This window comes from Chelonia mydas, chromosome 14 (assembly GCF_015237465.2).
Source record: "Chelonia mydas isolate rCheMyd1 chromosome 14, rCheMyd1.pri.v2, whole genome shotgun sequence".
Taxonomy (NCBI): domain Eukaryota; kingdom Metazoa; phylum Chordata; order Testudines; family Cheloniidae; genus Chelonia; species Chelonia mydas.
In genome coordinates this window covers 5,925,638-5,932,390 of record NC_051254.2, presented here as the reverse complement: position 1 = coordinate 5,932,390, position 6,753 = coordinate 5,925,638, and positions in this window count along the sequence as shown.

Sequence of the window (6,753 nt, the reverse complement as noted above, 5' to 3'; positions counted from 1 at the left end):
AAATTTGGAGACATATCGGACACATGAGCCTGCAACATCCATTTTTATTTTCTCAGTGGGAGGGGAGGCTGTGGTTTTGTGATGCCTTTAATTTTTTTCCCCTTTCTTTTAGATTCTAGGAAAAGCAAGAGAGAAAATGGACACATTATACACACAGGAGTTTTCAGTGGATATTGCCCTCATGTGGTCTGTCTGTCTGGACTCTCCATAGAATTCAAAAGAAAGCTTCATCCAAGGCAAGGTGTGTGCTGTCGTGGTTAGATCAGGGGAACAGCAAGAATTGTAGGATATTTCCTCGACTCTGGCTCTGTAACGTTGTGGAAGGGGCAGTGGCCTGAGCTAGCCACTTGAGCTCGGACCCAAAGTATTGGGCAAGTTTGGACTTGGGTGGCTAGCCCGAGCCGCTGAGCTGCCATCAGCTATTTTTAGCCTGCTAGCTCAAGCAGAGCTTGTACGTATGTCTGCCCACATTGAGAAGCACACTGCCAGTTGCAGTGTAGACACACCCTCAGAGGCCCAGCCAAAGCCTTTAAGTCTAAAGGACATTCCTGGGCCTGCTGGTGGCAACAGCTATCCTGGCTGGGGGGTGGGAGGGAAGCATCTTTTATTACAGCAGCAGTGAGTGAGTCCAGTGTGAAAAGCAATTACAGTTCAGAATGGGGAGATATTCCTTTCACTGTAGGAGCTCCCAGGATGCTGCCCTGGGAAAAACGGGTGCTGTTTTCCCTTAAAGCACATGCAAGCTGCAGGAAGACGATTTGAGTGAATGGGATGACTTGCCCCTCAACTACCTGATTAGCTAATGGGAAAAAGTAGGCCACGAGTTACGCATTGTCTCTGTAGATTGGAAACAGCAGAAGAAGCCTTTCCATGGCATGACACCAGATCAAATACGGCCCAGTTTAAACACAGCCACCATTCGTGATGGCTACCGTCACCAGTTCATGAAAGGAAATGGCTTTCAGTTATTGGATCATGGAAGTCATGTGTATCATGGAAGTTCTAAACTTCCTGATGGCCTGGGTGTTAGCCTACATGTACTCAGTCGAGTCACATTTTCCCAGACATCCTTTGTGTACCATCTGTAAGACACCAGCTGTAAGAGGTGATGTGCTGGTGCTGAATGGACAGCTCCAGATAACCTTTGGACCCCCATTTTCCAATTTTGCATTAGTGTAATGGAAATAAATAGCCGGAAGTGTAATATTCTGTCATTTTTTTGGCTACGTGAATTGTGTCTATTCTTGCTACTGAAAAACACCATGGAACAGACTTCTCCCTTAATGAGGTTAGTACAAGGGGATCACATTACTTTTTTCAAGGTTGTCCCAGCAGCTGGGGCATACAGGCCCAGATTCAGCAAGGTACATATGTACACACCTAACTTTAAGCACATGAATAGTCTCACTGAAGTTACCGCAGTGCCTGGTGTTAAACCAAAGAGCAAAAGGGCTTGGTCCTGAGAAGCAGTGTACCTGCAACCCATTGCAAAGCCCTTCGCTGCATGGTTACATGTTTTCCTCTTCATCTTTTGGTAAGTGGATCATGTCCTAGGAGGTGCCACATGCAGCTGAGAGACAAAAGCCCATATCATTAAATATACTGAGCAATTGTTTGGAAGAAGAACCGTCATGCATCATTGCACAAACAGGACATCTCAATGCAAGCAGAAGCTCGTCACACTGCATTCATGAAACACCTGTATAGAATCAGTAGCCCGTGGTAGTCTCCCCTTGAACATCTGTATGGAACAAGAAGCCCACAGTGTTACATCTACCGTATACAAATGAAATGCTTTAATTTATTAACATTTTTCTCGGAATCCTCTAGAGGGTTAGAAGTAATATAGATGCAGAAACATGTTTGTCTATAGCTTGTGATTCATAAGTTGACAAAGCCCCTTGTCTTTCAGTCACACTCATGTTCAAGGGAATGAGTTTTTGCCCCAGGCCCATACGGTCCTGGAGTTACATACTAAGATTATTCTCGTTACCTCAACACAGGGTTTACAAAGTGAAGGATATGAGCAGGTGGGGTTCTTCTGCATTCCCCCCCCCCCCCGACACTTATATTTCTCACGTTGCCTTAAAATTTCCCTCGATACGTGCCTGAGCCAACTTCTTTCTAAAATTCTGTCTGTGCCAGTGTCTCCCGTTCTTGTTATCTTGAAGAGCATTGCTTGATAACTGCCCCTTCCCTTGGGAATTTAAGTAACACCACCCCCAACAGCCTGCTGGCTCGGGGAGACATCCTCTCAGCTGTGAACAATCCACAGAAAATTCAGAACCCAGCTGGGATCATTGCAGTTCTATTGCGCGTACAGTAGCAGCTGCGGGCTGACTGCAGATTCCCCATGCCTTGGATCTGGGCTTATTTTTTACAGTGTGTTATACAAGGGGATGAGAATTTCAGTCTAAATGGCAAAGTCTCCCCGTCAGCCTCAAACACGGTTTGTGTCTTCAATAGCATATTGTGTTCAGACCCAGGCCTACATTGTTGCTTTCCTTTATGTGGATAGCATAACTATCCTCTTGCCATTTAGCTGGATGATTCTACCGTCTCTGGCCTCAACAGAATCTTCTAATGAAGCAGAGGCCAGCCCTTGGTTCCAAAGGAAGTGGTTGTCAGCATGGGATTTGGAATAACTGGAAGTGCCACCTTAACTTCTACAAAGGCCCCACTACCCTGAACCCTGGGAAATCCATGAATGTGCACCTGGAAACTGCTCAGGGTGGCTTCTAAATTAGTCTAAAGATCCTCACTGAGACTGAGTTTTCGGGAAGACAATTATGAGTCCTTTGCGGGCTGCAAAGCTCCTTGAAAGGAGCAGCACCTCCCAAACATGGGTTTTGGTGTGCCGCAGTCACCGGAACGTGCTGATATGTTTGTGGCCTGCTGCTGAAATTATGTTACTGTATCATTTGGGGGCAGAGCCAGATATGGTTCCACAGAAAGTGTCTGGCCCTCTTACAGCTATAAAATAAATAAAGGATACATTATTGAGATGAGCCTGGCAAAGAGTCAAGCACTTGCATAAGGCTGGCCATGGCATTATTGATACAGCCTTTATAAAACCTCTGGTGCATTTACACTATGGTGGCAGAGATGGTGAATTATTTTTTAAGGGATTCACACAGGGCTCTGTCCTCTGCCACGTGCTGAACTCCCACTGATGCCTGTGGGAGCTGCATACTTGGCTGGGCATGGGGATCTAAAAACCCATGCAGACATGCTCACAATAAGGGCCCACTGACTTCAACAGTGATCGAATTTCACCTCAGAAAGGGAAGATCCCAACAGTTCTAACAGTGAAATTCCAGCACTGGGTGGCCATATGGCCCGTTTAGGCTCATCCACCTTTCTAATAGCCATGCCTTAGGTTGTTGTTTTCTTGTGCTCTAACTCTTTTAAAAAATATACTCAGAGTAGCAGGGTCTATTGCTGCCTTTGAAAGCCCATTTCATGCCATACCTCCTGTGTTGTTATAATTCTTCAGTCCTGCATATAACCCTTGTTGTTATAGCCCCTTGCCCCTTCGTATAACTTTCCGTATAGTTATAGCCCTTCAGCCCTGTCTCATCTCGGTTCTACTCTTCTCTGTCCCTTTTCCAAGCCTTCAGTACCCTCTTTGTAGTCCAGTGAAGGGCAATCCAACAACTACACTAAATCTAACATTACATCCCCTAGGGAAGGATCTTATTTTCAGTCAACCATGTGTGAGTTTTTTAAAGCAAGCAACCAAGGGAGCTGTTGTTTCCCTCCACTACACAGTGTGGAGGGGGACATGGACATGGACAGGAAGATGGAGTAGCCATGTGGCACACTCTATCCTGTCCCCAAGGTTGTGGCCATGCCTATGGATAAACAATATGTATTAGGGGCTCTGTGGGGTGATGAAGTTTGGGCTCCCTGGCTGTAGATGGCATGTTCCTCTAAGAAGCTCACAAAGAGTGAAATCCTGGCCCCGCAAAGGATGAAATAATGGCAAAACTCCCAATGGCTTCCAAGATTTGTGTGGGGAGGGATAGCTCAGTGGTTTGAGCATTGGTCTGCTAAACCTAGGGTTGTGAGTTCAATCCTTGAGGGGGCTATTTATGGATCTGGGGCAAAAATTGGGGATTGGTCCTGCTTTGAGCGGGGAGTTGGACTAGATGACCTCCTGAGGTCCCTTCCAGCCCTCATATTCTAAGATTTCACCCAAAGTTTCCAATGGAAATCCTAGAACAGCGTTAAAGACATCCAGCATCTTGTTTCTACTCGTCTCTCTCCCACTTCAGAGGAAGACCTATCCATGGAAACAAATGGCAACATAGCCACCAACTATCCATCCTGCTAGACAGAGGGTTTCAAAGGACCACACAGGGACAAGTTTGGTCCCCCAAAATACATGGTTCTCCCAAAATCCCAATTCTTCACGGGTCTCCAGAGTTCACAGGTCCATGCCTCATCACTGCAACTCATCCCAGTCTGCAAGAGGACGAGAATCCCATTGTTTTTCATGGGTGAGGGTTTTACATTTGTTTTTCTCCGTCTCTGCATTTTGGCTTAGGCAGGAATGCTCTGACCTAACGCATAAAGCTACCGATAGTTTGGTTTAAATATAATTTAATGTTACAAAATGCATTCCGCATGGGGACTGTTGGCCTGCACATGGGCGCTGGTGGCAGTAGCTCAAAGTTTTGCTTCCAGAAAGGTTGTCAACTGACCTTTGCAAAGTGCTACTGAAAACCAGGCTAAAGGAATAGAACAGAAGGAACGGTGCCAAAAAGTCATGATTTTAAAGTGCCCACGTGGGGGCAGCATAGACATATGTCCTCAGCATGTTCAAATTTGTTGCAAGGTAACTAGGCAAAAGGACTCTTTTAAAGAGCACTTTACAAGCATAGATATGTCCCATCAAAATCCCTCTCGGATGTAAAGTCACGTGAGCCTCCCAACATTTGGCAAAAGGGTAGGTTGGTGCTCAATGCCTGCAAGAGGCTAGTTAGTTACACCAAATTGGTCCCTCTTCATCATTCAAAAATCACCCTTCCCCTCTCCTCCTGAAACATAAGGAGATAAAAGGAAAACAGGGAGAAGACAAAGACAGCTTGGACGGGCAGTGGATTCTCTTCAATGGAGCACTAATGACTTTCTCACCTCCTCAAGACAGGCTAAGGAGCATAATGCTCAGTAATCTGCTGTCTGCTTGTCTTTGCTAACTAGCCTGGTTGTAAGGAGGAAACGCAACAGGGACTTGTGAATCCATCCCCCTGCAAGACAATTCTGTGACTGTGGCAAAGAGCCCTGTGGCACCTTATAGACTAACAGACATACTGGAGCATGAGCTTTCATGGGTGAATACCCACTTTGTCGGATGCATGTCCTTCTAATCACCTGCCCTCCAGCTGACCCCCCCTGGGCCTTTCTACTCAACTGTGGAAGGTTGGAGGGAGATAATAAAAATCAGGGGCAAGCTCATTCTGTGAGACTCCTTTGCGCCAAACTCAACCCTGTCTTTAGCAACCCTAAGCAAAGGTGTGGTGACTAAATAGGCCTCCTTCAATCAACTACGCTGTACAGGGGACCTTTAACCTTAAAAGCCTCTGCCTACGGGAGGCTTTCTGAAGTGCAGGTTTCATAATTCAACGGCACGTGTTCAGTCTTAAGCAACAATAGACTTGCTGGTGCTAATGCTAAGACAACTAACCTTCCAGCGTTCGGGTCCGGTCTATACCTCGCCTGCTCCCAGTTTCATGAAACCCAGGCTTTCCTAGGAGTATTTACAAAGACTTACTGGACTATTTATGGAAGAGCCTTGATGACACCTGATTTCTAGGTTCCCCCTGTCCCAGCAGGAAGCATTCAATGTTCTAACCAAGGATGAGAAAAGCTCCCAAGATTAAAATCATTCTGGCTTCTTGGCTCCTCTAGAATATTTTCCCTTTAACCTGAGATTTAGAATCATTCGGATTAAAGGCTTGAATAATTGAGGCTTAGGTAGTAACGTGGCACAATGCTCCCAGATGCATTGTAAAGAGCCCTGGAGGTAAAACTCTGGGAAATGCTGTGCGCTAATACCTCGCAGAATGACTGCTGAATATCAGTGCAGATGACTGAAAGTTCACAGTGCGCTTTCTTCCAGCCAGCAAAAAGTGCCTTGTCTGAAACAAAAAAAATCATAATCTTTTTATAGAATTGTTTAATGGTCCTATGGAATGAATAATCATTTAATAATTTATCATCACAGTAGTGTCCGGAGGCCCCAGTCTGGCATCAGGGCGTCAGTTTGCTTGGAATTGTACAGACACATAATAAAAATAAAAGACAGTCTCTATCCCAAATAATTTACAATCCAAATCGAGAATTATATCCCAACCATAGCATTCCACAGGATATTAACAAAACAAAACATAGAGAGGATTTTACCCTTTAATAGATTCCATAGGTTTTTTTGAGTCATTCCTATAGAAACCTATGACATTTGTATAGAGGCATACAGGATTTGTACACATTACATTCTATAGCCGTTTCCACGAAGGCAGGAAGTGAGATACCCCAAATCACCAGTCACTTTTGAAAATCTTGGCCTTATTGGAAAAGTGCTTTGCAAGCATCGCAACACTCCTGAGAGGTAGGAAATTTTACTACCTCTTGTTATCACTTCCCCTTTTAAAGATGAGGCAGACAGGCCCTGGGGAAAATGTCAAAGCTGGGAGTCCAGAAGTTTTGGAACCATTAGTCCACACCCCTCTATTCTACTGAAGGAATTTT